Source organism: Ranitomeya imitator, chromosome 6, assembly GCF_032444005.1.
Source record: "Ranitomeya imitator isolate aRanImi1 chromosome 6, aRanImi1.pri, whole genome shotgun sequence".
Lineage (NCBI taxonomy): Eukaryota > Metazoa > Chordata > Amphibia > Anura > Dendrobatidae > Ranitomeya > Ranitomeya imitator.
In genome coordinates, this window is record NC_091287.1 from 11,138,482 (window position 1) to 11,159,557 (window position 21,076).

Sequence of the window (21,076 nt, forward strand, 5' to 3'; positions counted from 1 at the left end):
TTTCATGGGTAAATGTGCGGGGTCCATGGGGAAATGTGCAGGGTCCATGGGTAAATGTGCGGGGTCCATGGGGAAATGTGCTGGGCCCATGGGTAAATGTGCTGGGCCCATGGGTAAATGTGCGGGGTCCATGGGGAAATGTGCAGGGTCCATGGGTAAATGTGCAGGGTCCATGGGTAAATGTGCAGGTTTCATGGGTAAATGTGCGGGGTCCATGGGGAAATGTGCAGGGTCCATGGGTAAATGTGCGGGGTCCATGGGTAAATGTGCAGGGTTCATGGGTAAATGTGCAGGGTCCATGGGGAAATGTGCAGGGTCCATGGGTAAATTTGCTGGGCACCTGGGTAAATGTGCTGGGTCCATGGGTAAATGTGCAGGGTCCATGGGTAAATGTGCAGGGTCCATGGGTAAATGTGCGGGGTCCATGGGTAAATTTGCTGGGCACCTGGGTAAATGTGCGGGGTCCATGGGTAAATGTGCTGGGCCCATGGGTAAATGTGCAGGGTCCATGGGGAAATGTGCAGGGTCCATGGGTAAATGTGCAGGGTCCATGGGTAAATGTGCAGGTTTCATGGGTAAATGTGCGGGGTCCATGGGGAAATGTGCAGGGTCCATGGGTAAATGTGCGGGGTCCATGGGTAAATGTGCAGGTTTCATGGGTAAATGTGCGGGGTCCATGGGGAAATGTGCAGGGTCCATGGGTAAATTTGCTGGGCACCTGGGTAAATGTGCTGGGTCCATGGGTAAATGTGCAGGGTCCATGGGTAAATGTGCAGGGTCCATGGGTAAATGTGCGGGGTCCATGGGTAAATTTGCTGGGCACCTGGGTAAATGTGCGGGGTCCATGGGTAAATGTGCAGGGTCCATGGGTAAATGTGCAGGGTCCATGGGTAAATTTGCTGGGCACCTGGGTAAATGTGCAGGGTCCATGGGTAAATGTGCAGGGTCCATGGGGAAATGTGTAGGGTCCATGGGTAAATGTGCAGGGTTCATGGGGAAATGTGCAGGGCCCATGGGTAAATGTGCAGGGTCCATGGGTAAATGTGCAGGGTCCATGGGTAAATGTGCAGGGTCCATGGGGAAATGTGCAGGGTCCATGGGGAAATGTGCAGGGTCCATGGGTAAATGTGCAGGGTCCATGGGGAAATGTGCAGGGTCCATGGGTAAATGTGCAGGGTCCATGGGGAAATGTGCAGGGCCCATGGGTAAATGTGCAGGGTCCATGGGTAAATGTGCAGGGTTCATGGGGAAATGTGCAGGGTCCATGGGTAAATGTGCAGGGTCCATGGGTAAATGTGCAGGTTTCATGGGTAAATGTGCAGGGTCCATGGGGAAATGTGCAGGGTCCATGGGTAAATGTGCAGGGTCCATGGGGAAATGTGCAGGGTCCATGGGTAAATGTGCAGGGTCCATGGGTAAATTTGCTGGGCACCTGGGTAAATGTGCTGGGTCCATGGGTAAATGTGCAGGGTCCATGGGTAAATGTGCAGGGTCCATGGGTAAATTTGCTGGGCACCTGGGTAAATGTGCGGGGTCCATGGGTAAATGTGCAGGGTCCATGGGTAAATGTGCAGGGTCCATGGGTAAATGTGCAGGGGTCCATGGGTAAATGTGCAGGGGTCCATGGGTAAATGTGCAGGGTCCATGGGTAAATGTGCAGGGTCCATGGGGAAATGTGCGGGGTCCATGGGTAAATTTGCTGGGCCCATGGGTTAATGTGCGGGGTCCATGGGGAAATGTGCAGGGTCCATGGTAAATGTGCAGGGTTCATGGGGAAATGTGCAGGGTCCATGGGTAAATGTGCAGGGTCCATGGGTAAATGTGCAGGGTTCATGGGTAAATGTGCAGGGTCCATGGGTAAATGTGCAGGGTCCATGGGTAAATGTGCAGGGTCCATGGGTAAATTTGCTGGGCACCTGGGTAAATGTGCGGGGTCCATGGGTAAATGTGCAGGGTCCATGGGGAAATGTGCAGGGTCGATGGGTAAATGTGCAGGGTCCATGGGTAAATGTGCAGGGTCCATGGGTAAATGTGCGGGGTCCATGGGTAAATGTGCAGGGTCCATGGGGAAATGTGCAGGGTCGATGGGTAAATGTGCAGGGTCCATGGGTAAATGTGCAGGGTCCATGGGTAAATTTGCTGGGCCCATGGGTTAATGTGCGGGGTCCATGGGGAAATGTGCAGGGTCCATGGTAAATGTGCAGGGTTCATGGGGAAATGTGCAGGGTCCATGGGTAAATGTGCAGGGTCCATGGGTAAATGTGCAGGGTTCATGGGTAAATGTGCAGGGTCCATGGGTAAATGTGCAGGGTCCATGGGTAAATGTGCAGGGTCCATGGGTAAATGTGCAGGGTCCATGGGTAAATGTGCAGGGTTCATGGGGAAATGTGCTGGGCCCATGGGTAAATGTGCAGGGTCCATGGGTAAATGTGCAGGGTCCATGGGTAAATGTGCAGGGTCCATGGGTAAATTTGCTGGGCACCTGGGTAAATATGCAGGGTTCATGGGGAAATGTGCAGGGTCCATGGGTAAATGTGCAGGGTCCATGGGTAAATGTGCAGGGTTCATGGGGAAATGTGCGGGGTCCATGGGTAAATGTGCAGGGTCCATGGGTAAATGTGCAGGGTTCATGGGGAAATGTGCGGGGTCCATGGGTAAATGTGCAGGGTCCATGGGTAAATGTGCAGGGTCCATGGGTAAATGTGCAGGGTCCATGGGTAAATGTGCAGGGTCCATGGGTAAATGTGCAGGGTCCATGGGTAAATTTGCTGGGCACCTGGGTAAATATGCAGGGTTCATGGGGAAATGTGCAGGGTCCATGGGTAAATGTGCAGGGTCCATGGGTAAATGTGCAGGTTTCATGGGTAAATGTGCGGGGTCCATGGGGAAATGTGCAGGGTCCATGGGTAAATGTGCAGGGTCCATGGGTAAATTTGCTGGGCACCTGGGTAAATGTGCAGGGCCCATGGGTAAATGTGCTGGGCCCATGGGTAAATGTGCAGGGTCCATGGGTAAATGTGCAGGTTTCATGGGTAAATGTGCGGGGTCCATGGGTAAATGTGCAGGGTCCATGGGTAAATGTGCAGGGTCCATGGGTAAATGTGCAGGGTCCATGGGTAAATTTGCAGGGTCCATGGGGAAATGTGCAGGGTCCATGGGTAAATGTGCAGGGTCCATGGGTAAATGTGCAGGGTCCATGGGGAAATGTGCGGGGTCCATGGGTAAATTTGCTGGGCACCTGGGTAAATGTGCGGGGTCCATGGGTAAATGTGCAGGGTCCATGGGGAAATGTGCAGGGTCCATGGGGAAATGTGCAGGGTCCATGGGTAAATGTGCAGGGCACCTGGGTAAATGTGCAGGGTCCATGGGTAAATGTGCAGGGTCCATGGGTAAATTTGCTGGGCACCTGGGTAAATGTGCAGGGTCCATGGGTAAATGTGCAGGGTCCATGGGTAAATGTGCGGGGTCCATGGGTAAATTTGCTGGGCACCTGGGTAAATGTGCGGGGTCCATGGGTAAATGTGCAGGGTCCATGGGGAAATGTGCAGGGTCGATGGGTAAGTGTGCAGGGTCCATGGGTAAATGTGCAGGGTCCATGGGTAAATTTGCAGGGTCCATGGGTAAATGTGCAGGGTCCATGGGTAAATGTGCAGGGTCCATGGGTAAATTTGCTGGGCCCATGGGTAAATGTGCGGGGTCCATGGGTAAATGTGCAGGGTCCATGGGTAAATGTGGAGGGTCCATGGGGAAATGTGCTGGGTCCATGGGTAAATGTGCAGGGTCCATGGGTAAATGTGCAGGGTCCATGGGTAAATGTGCAGGGTCCATGGGTAAATGTGCAGGGTCCATGGGTAAATGTGCAGGGTCCATGGGTAAATGTGCAGGGTCCATGGGTAAATGTGCTGGGTCCATGGGTAAATGTGCAGGGTCCATGGGTAAATGTGCAGGGTCCATGGGTAAATGTGCAGGATCCATGGGTAAATGTGCAGGGTCCATGGATAAATGTGCAGGATCCATGGGTAAATGTGCAGGGTCCATGGGGAAATGTGCAGGGTCCATGGGTAAATGTGCAGGGTCCATGGGGAAATGTGCTGGGTCCATGGGTAAATGTGCAGGGTCCATGGGTAAATGTGCAGGGTCCATGGGTAAATGTGCAGGGTCCATGGGTAAATGTGCAGGGTCCATGGGTAAATGTGCAGGGTCCATGGGTAAATGTGCAGGGTCCATGGGTAAATGTGCAGGGTCCATGGGTAAATGTGCAGGGTCCATGGGTAAATGTGCAGGATCCATGGGTAAATGTGCAGGGTCCATGGGGAAATGTGCTGGGTCCATGGGTAAATGTGCAGGGTCCATGGGTAAATGTGCAGGGTCCATGGGTAAATGTGCAGGGTCCATGGGTAAATGTGCAGGGTCCATGGGTAAATGTGCAGGGTCCATGGGTAAATGTGCAGGGTCCATGGGTAAATGTGCAGGGTCCATGGGTAAATGTGCAGGGTCCATGGATAAATGTGCAGGATCCATGGGTAAATGTGCTGGGTCCATGGGTAAATGTGCAGGGTCCATGGGTAAATGTGCAGGGTCCATGGGTAAATGTGCAGGGTCCATGGGTAAATGTGCAGGGTCCATGGGTAAATGTGCTGGGTCCATGGGTAAATGTGCAGGGTCCATGGGTAAATGTGCAGGGTCCATGGGTAAATGTGCAGGATCCATGGGTAAATGTGCAGGGTCCATGGATAAATGTGCAGGATCCATGGGTAAATGTGCAGGGTCCATGGGGAAATGTGCAGGGTCCATGGGTAAATGTGCAGGGTCCATGGGGAAATGTGCTGGGTCCATGGGTAAATGTGCAGGGTCCATGGGTAAATGTGCAGGGTCCATGGGTAAATGTGCAGGGTCCATGGGTAAATGTGCAGGGTCCATGGGTAAATGTGCAGGGTCCATGGGTAAATGTGCAGGGTCCATGGGTAAATGTGCAGGGTCCATGGGTAAATGTGCAGGGTCCATGGGTAAATGTGGAGGGTCCATGGATAAATGTGCAGGATCCATGGGTAAATGTGCAGGGTCCATGGGTAAATGTGCTGGGTCCATGGGTAAATGTGCAGGGTCCATGGGTAAATGTGCAGGGTCCATGGGTAAATGTGGAGGGTCCATGGATAAATGTGCAGGATCCATGGGTAAATGTGCAGGGTCCATGGGGAAATGTGCAGGGTCCATGGGTAAATGTGCAGGGTTCATGGGGAAATGTGCAGGGTCCATGGGTAAATGTGCAGGGTCCATGGGTAAATGTGCAGGGTCCATGGGAAAATGTGCGGGGTCCATGGGTAAATGTGCAGGGTCCATGGGGAAATGTGCGGGGTCCATGGGTAAATGTGCAGGGTCCATGGGTAAATGTGCAGGGTCCATGGGTAAATTTGCTGGGCACCTGGGTAAATGTGCAGGGTCCATGGGGAAATGTGCAGGGTCCATGGGTAAATGTGCAGGGTCCATGGGTAAATGTGCAGGGTCCATGGGTAAATGTGCAGGGTCCATGGGGAAATGTGCAGGGTCCATGGGTAAATGTGCAGGGTCCATGGGTAAATGTGCAGGGTCCATGGGTAAATTTGCTGGGCACCTGGGTAAATGTGCAGGGTCCATGGGGAAATGTGCAGGGTCCATGGGTAAATGTGCAGGGTCCATGGGTAAATGTGCAGGGTCCATGGGTAAATTTGCTGGGCACCTGGGTAAATGTGCAGGGTCCATGGGTAAATGTGCAGGGCCCATGGGTAAATGTGCAGGGTCCATGGGTAAATGTGCAGGGTCCATGGGTAAATGTGCAGGGTCCATGGGTAAATGTGCAGGGTCCATGGGTAAATGTGCAGGGTCCATGGGTAAATGTGCAGGGTTCATGGGGAAATGTGCAGGGTCCATGGGTAAATGTGCAGGGTCCATGGGGAAATGTGCAGGGTCCATGGGTAAATGTGCAGGGTCCATGGGGAAATGTGCAGGGTCCATGGGTAAATGTGCAGGGTCCATGGGTAAATTTGCAGGGTCCATGGGGAAATGTGCAGGGTCCATGGAGAAATGTGCAGGGTTCATGGGTAAATGTGCAGGGTCTATGGGGAAATGTGCAGGGTTCATGGGGAAATGTGCAGGGTCCATGGGTAAATGTGCAGGGTCCATGGGTAAATGTGCAGGGTCCATGGGGAAATGTGCAGGGTCCATGGAGAAATGTGCAGGGTTCATGGGTAAATGTGCAGGGTCCATGGGGAAATGTGCAGGGTCCATGGGTAAATGTGCGGGGTCCATGGGTAAATGTGCAGGGTCCATGGGGAAATGTGCAGGGTCCATGGGTAAATGTGCGGGGTCCATGGGTAAATTTGCTGGGCACCTGGGTAAATGTGCAGGGTCCATGGAGAAATGTGCAGGGTCCATGGGTAAATGTGCGGGGTCCATGGGTAAATGTGCAGGGTCCATGGGTAAATGTGCAGGGTCCATGGGTAAATGTGCAGGGTTCATGGGGAAATGTGCAGGGTCCATGGGAAAATGTGCAGGGTCCATGGGTAAATGTGCAGGGTCCATGGGGAAATGTGCAGGGTCCATGGGAAAATGTGCAGGGTCCATGGGGAAATGTGCAGGGTCCATGGGGAAATGTGCAGGGTCCATGGGAAAATGTGCAGGATCCATGGGGAAATGTGCAGGGTCCATGGGTAAATGTGCGGGGTCCATGGGGAAATGTGCAGGGTCCATGGGTAAATGTGCAGGGCCCATGGGGAAATGTGCAGGGTCCATGGGTAAATGTGCAGGGTCCATGGGGAAATGTGCAGGGTCCATGGGTAAATGTGCAGGGCCCATGGGTAAATGTGCAGGGTCCATGGGTAAATGTGCAGGGTCCATGGGGAAATGTGCAGGGTCCATGGGTAAATGTGCAGGGCCCATGGGTAAATGTGCAGGGTCCATGGGTAAATGTGCAGCGCCCATGGGTAAATGTGCAGGGTCCATGGGTAAATGTGCAGGGTCCATGGGGAAATGTGCAGGGTCCATGGGGAAATGTGCAGGGTCCATGGGTAAATGTGCAGGGTCCATGGGTAAATGTGCAGGGTCCATGGGTAAATGTGCAGGGTCCATGGGTAAATGTGCAGCGCCCATGGGTAAATGTGCAGGGTCCATGGGTAAATGTGCAGGGTCCATGGGTAAATGTGCAGGGTCCATGGGTAAATGTGCAGGGTCCATGGGTAAATGTGCAGGGTCCATGGGGAAATGTGCAGGGTCCATGGGGAAATGTGCAGGGCCCATGGGTAAATGTGCAGGGTCCATGGGGAAATGTGCAGGGTCCATGGGGAAATGTGCAGGGCCCATGGGTAAATGTGCAGGGTCCATGGGGAAATGTGCAGCGCCCATGGGTAAATGTGCAGGGTCCATGGGTAAATGTGCAGGGTCCATGGGGAAATGTGCAGGGTCCATGGGTAAATGTGCAGGGTCCATGGGTAAATGTGCAGGGTCCATGGGGAAATGTGCAGGGTCCATGGGGAAATGTGCAGGGCCCATGGGTAAATGTGTAGGGTCCATGGGTAAATGTGCAGGGCCCATGGGTAAATGTGCAGGGTCCATGGGGAAATGTGCAGGGTCCATGGGTAAATGTGCAGGGTCCATGGGTAAATGTGCAGGGTCCATGGGTAAATGTGCAGGGTCCATGGGTAAATGTGCAGGGTCCATGGGTAAATGTGCAGGGTCCATGGGTAAATGTGCAGGGCCCATGGGTAAATGTGCAGGGTCCATGGGTAAATGTGCAGGGTCCATGGGTAAATGTGCAGGGTCCATGGGGAAATGTGCAGGGTCCATGGGTAAATGTGCAGGGCCCATGGGTAAATGTGCAGGGTCCATGGGTAAATGTGCAGGGCCCATGGGTAAATGTGCGGGGTCCATGGGTAAATGTGCAGGGTCCATGGGTAAATGTGCAGGGTCCATGGGTAAATGTGCGGGGCCCATGGGTAAATGTGCAGGGTCCATGGGTAAATGTGCAGGGTCCATGGGTAAATGTGCGGGGCCCATGGGTAAATGTGCGGGGCCCATGGGTAAATGTGCAGGGTCCATGGGTAAATGTGCAGGGTCCATGGGTAAATGTGCGGGGTCCATGGGTAAATGTGCAGGGTCCATGGGGAAATGTGCAGGGTCCATGTGGAAATGTGCAGGGTCCATGGGTAAATGTGCAGGGTCCATGGGTAAATGTGCAAGGCCCATGGGTAAATGTGCAGGGTCCATGGGTAAATGTGCAGGGTCCATGGGTAAATGTGCAGGGCCCATGGGTAAATGTGCAGGGTCCATGGGTAAATGTGCAGGGTCCATGGGTAAATGTGCAGGGTCCATGGGTAAATGTGCAAGGCCCATGGGTAAATGTGCAGGGTCCATGGGTAAATGTGCAGGGTCCATGGGTAAATGTGCAGGGCCCATGGGTAAATGTGCAGGGTCCATGGGTAAATGTGCAGGGTCCATGGGGAAATGTGCGGGGTCCATGGGTAAATTTGCAGGGTCCATGGATAAATGTGCAGGGTCCATGGGTAAATGTGCAGGGCCCATGGGTAAATGTGCGGGGTCCATGGGGAAATGTGCAGGGTCCATGGGGAAATGTGCAGGGTCCATGGGTAAATTTGCTGGGCACCTGGGTAAATGTGCAGGGTCCATGGGGAAATGTGCAGGGTCCATGGGTAAATGTGCAGGGTCCATGGGTAAATGTGCAGGGCCCATGGGTAAATGTGCAGGGTCCATGGGTAAATGTGCAGGGTCCATGGGTAAATGTGCAGGGCCCATGGGTAAATGTGCAGGGTCCATGGGTAAATGTGCAGGGCCCATGGGTAAATGTGCAGGGTCCATGGGTAAATGTGCAGGGTCCATGGGTAAATGTGCAGGGTCCATGGGGAAATGTGCAGGGTCCATGGGTAAATTTGCTGGGCACCTGGGTAAATGTGCGGGGTCCATGGGAAAATGTGCAGGGTCCATGGGGAAATGTGCAGGGTCCATGGGTAAATGTGCAGGGTCCATGGGTAAATGTGCAGGGTCCATGGGTAAATGTGCAGGGTCCATGGGGAAATGTGCAGGGTCCATGGGTAAATTTGCTGGGCACCTGGGTAAATGTGCGGGGTCCATGGGAAAATGTGCAGGGTCCATGGGGAAATGTGCAGGGTCCATGGGTAAATTTGCTGGGCACCTGGGTAAATGTGCAGGGTCCATGGGAAAATGTGCAGGGTCCATGGGTAAATTTGCTGGGCACCTGGGTAAATGTGCGGGGTCCATGGGAAAATGTGCAGGGTCCATGGGTAAATGTGCAGGGTCCATGGGTAAATGTGCTGGGCACCTGGGTAAATGTGCAGGGTCCATGGGTAAATGTGCAGGGTCCATGGGTAAATGTGCAGGGTCCATGGGTAAATGTGCAGGGTCCATGGGGAAATGTGCAGGGTCCATGGGTAAATGTGCAGGGTCCATGGGAAAATGTGCAGGGTCCATGGGGAAATGTGCAGGGTCCATGGGTAAATGTGCAGGGTCCATGGGGAAATGTGCAGGGTCCATGGGTAAATGTGCAGGGTCCATGGGTAAATTTGCTGGGCACCTGGGAAAATGTGCAGGGTTCATGGGTAAATGTGCAGGGTCCATGGGGAAATGTGCGGGGTCCATGGGTAAATGTGCAGGGTCCATGGGTAAATGTGCAGGGTCCATGGATAAATGTGCAGGGTCCATGGGTAAATGTGCAGGGTCCATGGGTAAATGTGCAGGGTCCATGGGTAAATGTGCAGGGTTCATGGGGAAATGTGCAGGGTCCATGGGTAAATGTGCAGGGTCCATGGGTAAATGTGCAGGGTCCATGGGGAAATGTGCAGGGTCCATGGGTAAATGTGCAGGGCCCATGGGTAAATGTGCAGGGTCCATGGGGAAATGTGCAGGGTCCATGGGTAAATGTGCAGGGTCCATGGGTAAATGTGCAGGGTCCATGGGTAAATGTGCAGGGTCCATGGGTAAATGTGCAGGGTTCATGGGGAAATGTGCAGGGTCCATGGGTAAATGTGCAGGGTCCATGGGTAAATGTGCAGGGTCCATGGGGAAATGTGCAGGGTCCATGGGTAAATGTGCAGGGCCCATGGGTAAATGTGCAGGGTCCATGGGTAAATGTGCAGGGTCCATGGGGAAATGTGCAGGGCCCATGGGTAAATGTGCAGGGTCCATGGGTAAATGTGCAGGGTCCATGGGTAAATGTGCAGGGTCCATGGGTAAATGTGCGGGGTCCATGGGGAAATGTGCAGGGTCCATGGGTAAATGTGCAGGGTCCATGAGTAAATGTGCAGGGTCCATGGGTAAATGTGCAGGGTCCATGGGTAAATGTGCAGGGTCCATGGGTAAATGTGCGGGGTCCATGGATAAATGTGCAGGGTCCATGGGTAAATGTGCGGGGTCCATGGGTAAATGTGCAGGGTCCATGGGTAAATGTGCAGGGTCCATGGGTAAATGTGCGGGGTTCATGGGGAAATGTGCAGGGTCCATGGGTAAATGTGCAGGGTCCATGGGTAAATGTGCGGGGTCCATGGGGAAATGTGCAGGGTCCATGGGTAAATGTGCAGGGGTCCATGAGTAAATGTGCAGGGTCCATGGGTAAATGTGCAGGGTCCATGGGTAAATGTGCAGGGTCCATGGGTAAATGTGCAGGGTCCATGGGTAAATGTGCGGGGTCCATGGGTAAATGTGCAGGGTCCATGGGTAAATGTGCAGGGTCCATGGGTAAATGTGCAGGGTCCATGGGTAAATGTGCAGGGGTCCATGAGTAAATGTGCAGGGTCCATGGGTAAATGTGCAGGGTCCATGGGTAAATGTGCAGGGGTCCATGAGTAAATGTGCAGGGTCCATGGGTAAATGTGCAGGGTCCATGGGTAAATGTGCAGGGTCCATGGGTAAATGTGCAGGGTCCATGGGTAAATGTGCGGGGTCCATGGGTAAATGTGCAGGGTTCATGGGGAAATGTGCAGGGTCCATGGGTAAATGTGCGGGGTCCATGGGTAAATGTGCAGGGTTCATGGGTAAATGTGCAGGGTTCATGGGGAAATGTGCAGGGTCCATGGGTAAATGTGCAGGGTCCATGGGTAAATGTGCAGGGTCCATGGGTAAATGTGCGGGGTCCATGGGTAAATGTGCAGGGTCCATGGGTAAATGTGCAGGGTCCATGGGTAAATGTGCGGGGTCCATGGGGAAATGTGCAGGGGTCCATGAGTAAATGTGCAGGGTCCATGGGTAAATGTGCAGGGTCCATGGGTAAATGTGCAGGGTCCATGGGAAAATGTGCAGGGTCCATGGGTAAATGTGCAGGGTCCATGGGTAAATGTGCAGGGTCCATGGGTAAATGTGCAGGGTCCATGGGTAAATGTGCAGGGTTCATGGGGAAATGTGCAGGGTCCATGGGTAAATGTGCAGGGTCCATGGGTAAATGTGCAGGGTCCATGGGTAAATGTGCAGGGTCCATGGGTAAATGTGCAGGGTCCATGGGAAAATGTGCAGGGTCCATGGGTAAATGTGCAGGGTCCATGGGTAAATGTGCAGGGTCCATGGGTAAATGTGCAGGGTCCATGGGTAAATGTGCAGGGTTCATGGGTAAATGTGCAGGGTCCATGGGTAAATGTGCAGGGTCCATGGGTAAATGTGCGGGGTCCATGGGTAAATGTGCAGGGTTCATGGGGAAATGTGCAGGGTCCATGGGTAAATGTGCAGGGTCCATGGGTAAATGTGCAGGGTCCATGGGGAAATGTGCAGGGTCCATGGGTAAATGTGCAGGGTCCATGGGTAAATGTGCAGGGTCCATGGGGAAATGTGCAGGGTCCATGGGGAAATGTGCAGGGTCCATGGGTAAATATGCAGGGTCCATGGGTAAATGTGCAGGGTCCATGGGGAAATGTGCAGGGTCCATGGTTAAATGTGCAGGGTTCATGGGGAAATGTGCAGGGTCCATGGGTAAATGTGCAGGGTCGATGGGTAAATGTGCAGGGTTCATGGGGAAATGTGCAGGGTCCATGGGGAAATGTGCAGGGTCCATGGGTAAATGTGCAGGGTCCATGGGGAAATGTGCAGGGTCCATGGGTAAATGTGCAGGGTACATGGGTAAATGTGCAGGGTCCATGGATAAATGTGCAGGGTCCATGGGGAAATGTGCAGGGTCCATGGGTAAATGTGCAGGGTCCATGGGTAAATGTGCGGGGTCCATGGGTAAATGTGCAGGGTTCATGGGGAAATGTGCAGGGTCCATGGGTAAATGTGCAGGGTCCAAGGGTAAATGTGCAGGGTCCATGGGGAAATGTGCAGGGTCCATGGGTAAATGTGCAGGGTCCATGGGTAAATGTGCAGGGTCCATGGGGAAATGTGCAGGGTCCATGGGGAAATGTGCAGGGTCCATGGGTAAATGTGCAGGGTCCATGGGTAAATGTGCAGGGTCCATGGGGAAATGTGCAGGGTCCATGGGTAAATGTGCAGGGTCCATGGGTAAATGTGCAGGGTCCATGGGGAAATGTGCAGGGTCCATGGGGAAATGTGCAGGGTCCATGGGTAAATGTGCAGGGTCCATGGGTAAATGTGCAGGGTCCATGGGTAAATGTGCAGGGTCCATGGGTAAATGTGCAGGGCCCATGGGGAAATGTGCAGGGTCCATGGTTAAATGTGCAGGGTTCATGGGGAAATGTGCAGGGTCCATGGGTAAATGTGCAGGGTCGATGGGTAAATGTGCAGGGTTCATGGGGAAATGTGCAGGGTCCATGGGGAAATGTGCAGGGTCCATGGGTAAATGTGCAGGGTCCATGTGGAAATGTGCAGGGTCCATGGGTAAATGTGCAGGGTACATGGGTAAATGTGCAGGGTCCATGGATAAATGTGCAGGGTCCATGGGGAAATGTGCAGGGTCCATGGGTAAATGTGCAGGGTCCATGGGTAAATGTGCGGGGTCCATGGGTAAATGTGCAGGGTTCATGGGGAAATGTGCAGGGTCCATGGGTAAATGTGCAGGGTCCAAGGGTAAATGTGCAGGGTCCATGGGGAAATGTGCAGGGTCCATGGGTAAATGTGCAGGGTCCATGGGTAAATGTGCAGGGTCCATGGGGAAATGTGCAGGGTCCATGGGGAAATGTGCAGGGTCCATGGGTAAATGTGCAGGGTCCATGGGTAAATGTGCAGGGTCCATGGGTAAATGTGCAGGGCCCATGGGGAAATGTGCAGGGTCCATGGGTAAATGTGCAGGGTCGATGGGTAAATGTGCAGGGCCCATGGGTAAATGTGCTGGGCCCCTGGGTAAATGTGCAGGGTCCATGGGTAAATGTGCAGGGTCCATGGGGAAATGTGCAGGGTCCATGGGTAAATGTGCAGGGTCCATGGGTAAATGTGCAGGGTCCATGGGTAAATGTGCAGGGTCCATGGGTAAATGTGCAGGGTCCATGGGTAAATGTGCAGGGTCCATGGGTAAATTTGCTGGGCACCTGGGTAAATGTGCGGGGTCCATGGGAAAATGTGCAGGGTCCATGGGTAAATGTGCAGGGTCCATGGGTAAATGTGCAGGGTCCATGGGTAAATGTGCAGGGTCCATGGGTAAATGTGCAGGGTCCATGGGTAAATTTGCTGGGCACCTGGGTAAATTTGCTGGGCACCTGGGTAAATATGCAGGGTCCATGGGTAAATGTGCAGGGTCCATGGGTAAATGTGCAGGGTCCATGGGTAAATGTGCAGGGTCCATGGGTAAATGTGCAGGGTCCATGGGTAAATGTGCGGGGTCCATGGGTAAATGTGCAGGGTCCATGGGTAAATGTGCAGGGTCCATGGGTAAATTTGCTGGGCACCTGGGTAAATGTGCGGGGTCCATGGGGAAATGTGCTGGGCCCATGGGTAAATGTGCTGGGCCCATGGGTAAATGTGCAGGGTCCATGCGTAAATTTGCTGGGCACCTGGGTAAATGTGCTGGGCCCATGGGGAAATGTGCAGGGTCCATGGGTAAATGTGCTGGGCCCATGGGTAAATGTGCGGGGTCCATGGGTAAATGTGCAGGTTTCATGGGTAAATGTGCGGGGTCCATGGGGAAATGTGCAGGGTCCATGGGTAAATGTGCAGGGTCCATGGGTAAATTTGCTGGGCACCTGGGTAAATGTGCTGGGTCCATGGGTAAATGTGCAGGGTCCATGGGTAAATGTGCAGGGTCCATGGGTAAATGTGCGGGGTCCATGGGTAAATTTGCTGGGCACCTGGGTAAATGTGCGGGGTCCATGGGTAAATGTGCAGGGTCCATGGGTAAATGTGCAGGGTCCATGGGTAAATGTGCGGGGTCCATGGGTAAATGTGCAGGGTCCATGGGTAAATTTGCTGGGCACCTGGGTAAATGTGCAGGGTCCATGGGTAAATTTGCTGGGCACCTGGGTAAATGTGCAGGGTCCATGGGTAAATGTGCAGGGTCCATGGGGAAATGTGTAGGGTCCATGGGTAAATGTGCAGGGTTCATGGGGAAATGTGCTGGGCCCATGGGTAAATGTGCAGGTTTCATGGGTAAATGTGCAGGGTCCATGGGGAAATGTGCAGGGTCCATGGGGAAATGTGTAGGGTCCATGGGTAAATGTGCAGGGTTCATGGGGAAATGTGCTGGGCCCATGGGTAAATGTGCAGGTTTCATGGGTAAATTTGCTGGGCACCTGGGTAAATGTGCAGGGTCCATGGGTAAATGTGCAGGGTCCATGGGGAAATGTGTAGGGTCCATGGGTAAATGTGCAGGGTTCATGGGGAAATGTGCTGGGCCCATGGGTAAATGTGCAGGGTCCATGGGGAAATGTGCAGGGTCCATGGGTAAATGTGCAGGGTCCATGGGTAAATTTGCTGGGCACCTGGGTAAATGTGCTGGGTCCATGGGTAAATGTGCAGGGTCCATGGGTAAATGTGCAGGGTCCATGGGTAAATTTGCTGGGCACCTGGGTAAATGTGCGGGGTCCATGGGTAAATGTGCAGGGTCCATGGGTAAATGTGCAGGGTCCATGGGTAAATGTGCAGGGTCCATGGGTAAATGTGCAGGGGTCCATGGGTAAATGTGCAGGGTCCATGGGGAAATGTGCAGGGTCCATGGGGAAATGTGCAGGGTCCATGGGGAAATGTGCGGGGTCCATGGGTAAATTTGCTGGGCACCTGGGTAAATGTGCGGGGTCCATGGGTAAATGTGCAGGGTCCATGGGGAAATGTGCAGGGTCGATGGGTAAATGTGCAGGGTCCATGGGTAAATGTGCAGGGTCCATGGGTAAATGTGCAGGGTCCATGGGTAAATGTGCAGGGTCCATGGGTAAATTTGCTGGGCCCATGGGTTAATGTGCGGGGTCCATGGGGAAATGTGCAGGGTCCATGGTAAATGTGCAGGGTTCATGGGGAAATGTGCAGGGTCCATGGGTAAATGTGCAGGGTCCATGGGTAAATGTGCAGGGTCCATGGGTAAATGTGCATTGTCCATGGGTAAATTTGCTGGGCACCTGGGTAAATGTGTAGGGTCCATGGGTAAATTTGCTGGGCACCTGGGTAAATGTGCGGGGTCCATGGGGAAATGTGCTGGGCCCATGGGTAAATGTGCTGGGCCCATGGGTAAATGTGCGGGGCACCTGGGTAAATGTGCTGGGCCCATGGAGAAATGTGCAGGGTCCATGGGTAAATGTGCTGGGCCCATGGGTAAATGTGCGGGGTCCATGGGTAAATGTGCAGGTTTCATGGGTAAATGTGCGGGGTCCATGGGGAAATGTGCAGGGTCCATGGGTAAATGTGCAGGGTCCATGGGAAAATTTGCTGGGCACCTGGGTAAATGTGCTGGGTCCATGGGTAAATGTGCAGGGTCCATGGGTAAATGTGCAGGGTCCATGGGTAAATGTGCGGGGTCCATGGGTAAATTTGCTGGGCACCTGGGTAAATGTGCGGGGTCCATGGGTAAATGTGCAGGGTCCATGGGTAAATGTGCAGGGTCCATGGGTGAATTTGCAGGGTTCATGGGGAAATGTGCAGGGCCCATGGGTAAATGTGCAGGGTCCATGGGTAAATTTGCTGGGCACCTGGGTAAATGTGCAGGGTCCATGGGTAAATGTGCAGGGTCCATGGGGAAATGTGTAGGGTCCATGGGTAAATGTGCAGGGTTCATGGGGAAATGTGCAGGGCCCATGGGTAAATGTGCAGGGTCCATGGGTAAATGTGCAGGGTTCATGGGGAAATGTGCAGGGTCCATGGGTAAATGTGCAGGGTCCATGGGTAAATGTGCAGGTTTCATGGGTAAATGTGCAGGGTCCATGGGGAAATGTGCAGGGTCCATGGGTAAATGTGCAGGGTCCATGGGGAAATGTGCAGGGTCCATGGGTAAATGTGCAGGGTCCATGGGTAAATTTGCTGGGCACCTGGGTAAATGTGCTGGGTCCATGGGTAAATGTGCAGGGTCCATGGGTAAATGTGCAGGGTCCATGGGTAAATGTGCAGGGTCCATGGGTAAATGTGCAGGGGTCCATGGGTAAATGTGCAGGGTCCATGGGGAAATGTGCAGGGTCCATGGGGAAATGTGCAGGGTCCATGGGGAAATGTGCGGGGTCCATGGGTAAATGTGCAGGATCCATGGGTAAATGTGCAGGGTCCATGGGTAAATTTGCTGGGCACCTGGGTAAATGTGCGGGGTCCATGGGTAAATGTGCAGGGTCCATGGGGAAATGTGCAGGGTCGATGGGTAAATGTGCAGGGTCCATGGGTAAATGTGCAGGGTCCATGGGTAAATGTGCAGGATCCATGGGTAAATGTGCAGGGTCCATGGGTAAATTTGCTGGGCCCATGGGTTAATGTGCGGGGTCCATGGGGAAATGTGCAGGGTCCATGGTAAATGTGCAGGGTTCATGGGGAAATGTGCAGGGTCCATGGGTAAATGTGCAGGGTCCATGGGTAAATGTGCAGGGTCCATGGGAAAATGTGCAGGGTTCATGGGGAAATGTGCTGGGCCCATGGGTAAATGTGCAGGGTCCATGGGTAAATGTGCAGGGTTCATGGGGAAATGTGCAGGGTCCATGGGTCAATGTGCAGGGTCCATGGGTAAATGTGCAGGGTTCATGGGGAAATGTGCGGGGTCCATGGGTAAATGTGCAGGGTCCATGGGTAAATGTGCAGGGTTCATGGGGAAATGTGCGGGGTCCATGGGTAAATGTGCAGGGTCCATGGGTAAATGTGCAGGGTCCATGGGTAAATGTGCAGGGTCCATGGGTAAATGTGCAGGGTCCATGGGTAAATGTGCAGGGTCCATGGGTAAATGTGCAGGGTTCATGGGGAAATGTGCAGGGTTCATGGGGAAATGTGCAGGGTCCATGGGTAAATGTGCAGGGTCCATGGGTAAATGTGCAGGTTTCATGGGTAAATGTGCGGGGTCCATGGGGAAATGTTCAGGGTCCATGGGTAAATGTGCAGGGTCCATGGGTAAATGTGCAGGGTCCATGGGTAAATGTGCAGGGTCCATGGGTAAATGTGCAGGGTCCATGGGTAAATGTGCAGGGTCCATGGGTAAATTTGCTGGGCACCTGGGTAAATGTGCGGGGTCCATGGGGAAATGTGCAGGGTCCATGGGGAAATGTGCAGGGTCCATGGGTAAATGTGCAGGGTCCATGGGTAAATGTGCAGGGTTCATGGGGAAATGTGCAGGGTCCATGGGTAAATGTGCAGGGTCCATGGGTAAATGTGCAGGTTTCATGGGTAAATGTGCGGGGTCCATGGGGAAATGTGCAGGGTCCATGGGTAAATGTGCAGGGTCCATGGGTAAATTTGCTGGGCACCTGGGTAAATGTGCAGGGCCCATGGGTAAATGTGCTGGGCCCATGGGTAAATGTGCAGGGTCCATGGGTAAATGTGCGGGGTCCATGGGTAAATGTGCAGGGTCCATGGGTAAATGTGCAGGGTCCATGGGTAAATGTGCAGGGTCCATGGGTAAATTTGCAGGGTCCATGGGGAAATGTGCAGGGTCCATGGGTAAATGTGCAGGGTCCATGGGTAAATGTGCGGGGTCCATGGGTAAATGTGCAGGGTCCATGGGTAAATGTGCAGGGTCCATGGGTAAATGTGCAGGGTCCATGGGTAAATGTGCAGGGTCCATGGGTAAATGTGCAGGATCCATGGGTAAATGTGCAGGGTCCATGGGTAAATGTGCAGGGTCCATGGGTAAATGTGCAGGGTTCATGGGGAAATGTGCAGGGTCCATGGGTAAATGTGCAGGGTCCATGGGTAAATGTGCAGGGTCCATGGGTAAATGTGCGGGGTCCATGGGTAAATGTGCGGGGTCCATGGGTAAATGTGTAGGGTCCATGGGTAAATGTGCGGGGTCCATGGGTAAATGTGTAGGGTCCATGGGTAAATGTGCTGGGTCCATGGGTAAATGTGCAGGGTTCATGGGTAAATGTGCAGGGTCCATGGGTAAATGTGCAGGGTCCATGGGTAAATGTGCTGGGTCCATGGGTAAATGTGTGGGGTCCATGGGTAAATGTGCGGGGTCCATGGGTAAATGTGCAGGATCCATGGGTAAATGTGCAGGATCCATGGGTAAATGTGCAGGGTCCATGGGTAAATGTTCAGGGTCCATGGGTAAATGTGCAGGGTCCATGGGTAAATGTGCAGGGTCCATGGGGAAATGTGCAGGGTCCATGGGTAAATGTGCAGGGTCCATGGGTAAATGTGCAGGGTCCATGGGTAAATGTGCAGGGTCCATGGGGAAATGTGCGGGGTCCATGGGGAAATGTGCGGGGTCCATGGGTAAATGTGCGGGGTCCATGGGTAAATGTGCAGGGTCCATGGGTAAATGTGCAGGGTCCATGGGTAAATGTGCAGGGTCCATGGGTAAATGTGCAGGGTCCATGGGTAAATGTGCAGGGTCCATGGGTAAATGTGCAGGGTCCATGGGTAAATGTGCAGGGTCCATGGGGAAATGTGCAGGGTCCATGGATAAATGTGCAGGGTCCATGGGGAAATGTGCAGGGTCCATGGGTAAATGTGCGGGGTCCATGGGTAAATGTGCAGGGTCCATGGGTAAATGTGCGGAGTCCATGGGTAAATGTGCAGGGTCCATGGGCAAATGTGCAGGGTCCATGGGTAAATGTGCAGGGTCCATGGGTAAATGTGCAGGGTCCATGGGTAAATGTGCAGGGTCCATGGGGAAATGTGCTGGGCCCATGGGAAAATGTGCGGGGTCCATGGGTAAATGTGCAGGGTCCATGGGGAAATGTGCAGGGTCCATGGGTAAATGTGCAGGGTCCATGGGTAAATGTGCGGAGTCCATGGGGAAATGTGCAGGGTCATGGGCAAATGTGCAGGGTCCATGGGGAAATGTGCAGGGTCCATGGGTAAATGTGCTGGGTCCATGGGTAAATGTGCGGAGTCCATGGGGAAATGTGCAGGGTCATGGGCAAATGTGCAGGGTCCATGGGGAAATGTGCTGGGTCCATGGGTAAATGTGCTGGGTCCATGGGTAAATGTGCGGGATCCATGGGTAAATGTGCAGGGTCCATGGGCAAATGTGCAGGGTCCATGGGGAAATGTGCAGGGCCCATGGGTAAATGTGCAGGGTCCATGGGTAAATGTGCGGAGTCCATGGGGAAATGTGCAGGGTCATGGGCAAATGTGCAGGGTCCATGGGGAAATGTGCAGGGTCCATGGGTAAATGTGCTGGGTCCATGGGTAAATGTGCAGGGTCCATGGGTAAATGTGCGGGGTCCATGGGTAAATGTGCGGAGTCCATGGGTAAATGTGCAGGGTCCATGGGTAAATGTGCAGGGTCCATGGGTAAATTTGCTGGGCACCTGGGTAAATGTGCTGGGTCCATGGGTAAATGTGCAGGGTCCATGGGTAAATGTGCGGGGTCCATGGGTAAATTTGCTGGGCACCTGGGTAAATGTGCGGGGTCCATGGGTAAATGTGCAGGGTCCATGGGTAAATGTGCAGGGTCCATGGGTAAATGTGCGGGGTCCATGGGTAAATGTGCAGGGTCCATGGGTAAATGTGCGGGGTCCATGGGTAAATGTGCAGGGTCCATGGGGAAATGTGCAGGGTCATGGGTAAATGTGCGGGGTCCATGGGGAAATGTGCAGGGTCCATGGGTAAATGTGCAGGTTTCATGGGTAAATGTGCGGGGTCCATGGGGAAATGTGCAGGGTCCATGGGTAAATGTGCAGGGTCCATGGGTAAATGTGCGGAGTCCATGGGTAAATGTGCAGGGTCCATGGGTAAATGTGCAGGGTCCATGGGTAAATTTGCTGGGCACCTGGGTAAATGTGCGGGGTCCATGGGTAAATGTGCAGGGTCCATGGGTAAATGTGCAGGGTCCATGGGGAAATGTGCAGGGTCCATGGTAAATGTGCAGGGTTCATGGGGAAATGTGCAGGGTCCATGGGTAAATGTGCAGGGTTCATGGGGAAATGTGCTGGGCCCATGGGTAAATGTGCAGGGTCCATGGGTAAATGTGCAGGGTCCATGGGTAAATGTGCAGGGTCCATGGGTAAATGTGCAGGGTCCATGGGTAAATGTGCAGGGTCCATGGGTAAATGTGCAGGGTCCATGGGTAAATGTGCAGGGTTCATGGGGAAATGTGCAGGGTCCATGGGTAAATGTGCAGGGTCCATGGGTAAATGTGCAGGGTCCATGGGTAAATGTGCAGGGTCCATGGGTAAATGTGCAGGGTCCATGGGTAAATGTGCAGGGTCCATGGGTAAATGTGCAGGGTCCATGGGTAAATGTGCAGGGTCCATGGGGAAATGTGCAGGGTCCATGGGTAAATGTGCAGGGTCCATGGGTAAATGTGCAGGGTCCATGGGTAAATGTGCAGGGTCCATGGGTAAATTTGCTGGGCACCTGGGTAAATGTGCGGGGTCCATGGGTAAATGTGCAGGGTCCATGGGTAAATGTGCAGGGTCCATGGGTAAATGTGCAGGGTCCATGGGTAAATGTGCAGGGTCCATGGGTAAATTTGCTGGGCACCTGGGTAAATGTGCGGGGTCCATGGGTAAATGTGCAGGGTCCATGGGTAAATGTGCAGGGTCCATGGGTAAATGTGCAGGGTCCATGGGTAAAT